Source organism: Octopus bimaculoides, chromosome 18 (genome assembly GCF_001194135.2).
Source record: "Octopus bimaculoides isolate UCB-OBI-ISO-001 chromosome 18, ASM119413v2, whole genome shotgun sequence".
Lineage (NCBI taxonomy): Eukaryota > Metazoa > Mollusca > Cephalopoda > Octopoda > Octopodidae > Octopus > Octopus bimaculoides.
Genome location: NC_068998.1, coordinates 13,249,464 through 13,253,645, shown reverse-complemented (window position 1 = coordinate 13,253,645; position 4,182 = coordinate 13,249,464). Strand labels below are relative to the sequence as shown.

At 34.2% G+C, this 4,182-nt stretch overlaps 1 protein-coding gene across 2 annotated transcripts in view; it reads left to right on the top strand.

Annotated features, from left to right (window-relative positions):
- The window catches only part of LOC106874937 (NAD(P)H-hydrate epimerase), an 871,776-nt gene that overhangs the window by 568,414 nt on the left and 299,180 nt on the right, over nt 1-4,182 (top strand). The window lies entirely within an intron of this gene.

Below are 4,182 nucleotides of genomic sequence, written 5' to 3'. Positions count from 1 at the left end.
ATATATATATATATATATATATATATATATATATAAAAGCTAAATTTAAAATGAAAAAACTAAGGTTTAGAAAGGGGGCATTAAATGCAGTATCCAAACCTTGTTTTGGTTAAGTCCCAGGTAGTGTAACTTCAGAGCACATTCACCACTTATGGCTTTACAGCTCGTTCATTGTTGGATCTATGTCTGGAATTCCAAGGTGTGCATTGGGTATATTTTAAATGATTGATACAGAAGACGGAGTGTAACTAGAAGCTTTATTAGCACAGTGATCATTTCAGCTTTGTTCTGCAATGCTCCCTAGTGAATGTGGGACGACGTAATGAATTGCTAGCAACTCACCACCAGCATATAACTTGGAGTGAAAATGAAATGTAAATCTGATAACTTTTAAAGCATTTTACAGCAGCTGATGAGGCTCACTACACTGTGTATTGCATCTGATGTCATTACATCATCTCACACCTACACGGGGGCAGTGCAGAATGAAGCCAAAACGATTGTTGTGCTGATAAAGCTTCTAGTTACACTGCATCTTCTTCCATATCAATCATTTAAATTTATGTGTGTGTGTGTGTGTGTGTGTGTGTACAGCATGCATGCATAGACGTAAACAAACATATATGTGCTTAAATTTGACTGCTTCTTCATTATTTAAGTAAACATACAAATATACATATATATATAAACATTCAGATGTACGCATATTTTCAGCCACTTTCACAAGTTTGGACATTTGATGGTTTATCTTATTCTATTTTTTTCTCTTTCAATTGTTCTATATTATATTTACTAAGTGTGAGAGTATTTTGCACATGAATTTGTCAATGTGTGTATGTAGAGAATCACGGTCATTCAATGACGGAAGGAAAATAAAAAGCCAAAAAAAAAAAAGAATTATAACATTTTACGAATAAGTGATTCTTTTATTAGATTTATCCTCAACCCAAATTTGTACTGTAATAAGATTTTATTAAATTTATTCAAAAACAATTATGTAGTTGTGTTTTAGTGTGACGTGAATACTCGATGACAAAGTGAGGTTTCTTTAACAAGAGCCAGAGAGACAGAAAGGCGACATTACTTCATGGTAACTGACAAGTTTGCATGGTTTATTGTTTTCTTGCTTGTATGTTTATGCAATAATGATTCCTTATTGAATAATAATGATGATGATGATGATGATAAATGCCCTGATGCAGTACCAAGTAGTGGCTCTCATGACTTTTGATCTTAACTAATTAGAAGTGTTATCATGTTCATTGTTTTATCTTGGTATAAAAGATGGGCTACAGTAAATTTTCTACTCAATACCACAGATTTGCTTGTCATTTGTTTGACCTTAACCAATTGATAATATTAGGACTGCTTTTGTTTCTTCTTCACCCATCATTATGGCTAGTAAGAAGAGAAAGGTTGATGATGGATGTCATCAAGGTACTTCTTTGTGGAAACAATGACCAGAAAGCTAGTTGCCTGATATGCAACGAAAGTGTTGCTGTTATGAAAGAGTACAGTATTCGTCATCACTACGAAGCAAAACATCTCTCAACACATTCTAAATATTCTGGAAAGTTGTGATCTGAGAAATTTGAATCTATGAAACATTGTTTGGAATCTCAAAGGAATTTCTTCACGAAAAAGTTTGTTCAAAATGAATCTATCACTCGTGTAAGTTACAAAATAGTGAATAATTTGATAGAGCGAAGAAAACCATTTACTGACAAAAACTTTATAAAAGAGTGCATGATGGAAGCAGCAAATGACTTGTGTCCTGAAAAAGCTAACATGTTTGGCTGTACCAGCCTTTCAGCAAGTTCAGTTGTGCAGAGAATAGAAGAACTCGGAGAGAATATACAGTAACAGATACAGGAGAAAGCTAAGAAATTTTTGTGGTATTCTCTTGCAATGGATAAGTCTACTGATCTCTCTTGTACGTTACAACTTGTGTTCATTCGTGGTGTTAATTGCAACTTTGAGATTATAGCAGAAATGGTATCCATTTGCAGTATACATGGAACAACAACAGGAGAAGATATTTTCATAGGGGTGCAGAAAACTTTGCAAAACTACAACCTTTAGTAGAATCAGCATGTGCCTGGTGTACCCTTATCAGATGGGTAGTTATGATGGGTATAATGAGCTTTGTATATTTTAGCCCAGTGTCACTTTGATGCCATGCACTACTCTCTCACTTAATAATAATCATAATAATAAAAATAATAATAATGGCTTCACATTTTACCACAAGGGCAGCAATTATGGGGGAGGGAATGAGTCAATTGCATTGTCCCCAGTGTTCAACTGGTACTTATTTTATCAACCCTGAAAGTATGAAAGGTAAAGTCATCCACAGCAGAATTTTAACTCAAAACATAGTGACAGGTAAAATACCGCTAAGCATTTCATCCAGCACTAACGATTCTGTCAGCTCACCGACTTAATAACAATAATAATAATAATAATAGTAATAATAAGCAATCAATCATCTGTTAGGTAGACTAGTCTTATCAATATCTAAGTATACTGACAGGCACAAAAGCATTTGTAGAACTACTACTATATTGGGCTTCTCTGTCAATATTACAAATCTAGCTGAAAAGACTGACAATAGAATAGAGTTACAATAAAAACAGAACTTGACTATGAATACTGACAAAAATAGGCAAACAATCAGGATAACATCATTCATTGGTAAAGGACCAAAGGAATATGTGTACTTTTAGATATTTCAGAACAACTAAAAAGCAAACTAAAAAAAGAAAATTGGACACAGAAGAAATATACTAAATAGAAAAGAAAAGAAAAAAAGAGTCAGAAACACATGTATTTTGAAGAAGTGAGGACATTAGCAATGAATATCAATAGTAGTGTTTAGTACTGTTAATTATATTTACATAAGGATATTGTTTGTAAATAAATTGAAATGTATGTTTAATAAACATAGATTTAGTCCTTGTTTGCAAATTGAATCTCATCTTACTTGATTAGACCACAAGGCTGTTTTCTGTTTATATACATTGAGGCTAAATGTTTGTACACAAGTGAATTTGTTTATAGACTTATTACTACACTGTGTTAGTACAGCATGATCACACATGCATATATATATATATATATATATATATATATATATATATCCAAATATATATGTATGTATGTAGAGAAAGAGAAAGGGAGACAGAGATAAATACATAGATAGATATATACATATGTATACCTATCTATCTATTTCTCTATCCACACACACGCACACACACATGCACACATTACATTTATATGTGTGTATGTATATTTACACAAATATATATATATATATATACACACACACACACACATACAGGTGAAATAAACATCAGAGATACTTCACTTCAAGCAGAAACTCTAGGAGCTGCTTACACATTTGGCAAACATCTCTCTTGATGGTAGCTAAAGTGCTCATAGTGTTAGAAATTCTTGTTTCTTCAGCAGTTACCTCTGGGTCATATATATTTCAACCCTTAGCCTGTATTAGCCCAAATTGGGCAGTGAGGACTGAATTAAGCTTCACTGGCAGAAGAGTTCTGTCTGTAGCTTCTTGAAGCCATAAAAACCTTGAACTTGTTTGTATGTGTGTATGTATATATACACACACATATGGTCAAGCACTTACAAAAATTCTTAAATACAATAATGTAAATAACCCACTTTATTTTATTAAGTTTTATTTTCATCCCATCACATTTTATTTCCTTAGAAAATCTGAAGACTTTCCTGTAACAGTATCTAAACAAACTAAGGAATAATCCCTTTGTTTCTTCTGAATAACCTTATCATTATCAACATACCATTCTGTACACTACGAAGATTGTTGCCTTCCTGGCACTTGTGCTGGTGGCACGTGAAAAAACATTCAAGCGAGATCGTTGTCAGTGCCGCTGAACTGGCTCCTGTGCAGGTGGCATGTAAAATACACCATTTTGAGCATGGCCGTTGCTAGTACCGCCTGACTGGCCTTCTTGCTGGTGTCACGTGAAAGCACCCAAAACACTCTCAGAGTGGTTGGCGTTAGGAAGGGCATCCAGCTGTAGAAACTCTGCCAAATCAGATTGGAGCCTGGTGTAGCCATCTGGTTCACCAGTCTTCAGTCAGGCGGTACTGGCAACGGCCACGCTTAAAATGGTGTATTTTACGTGCCACTTG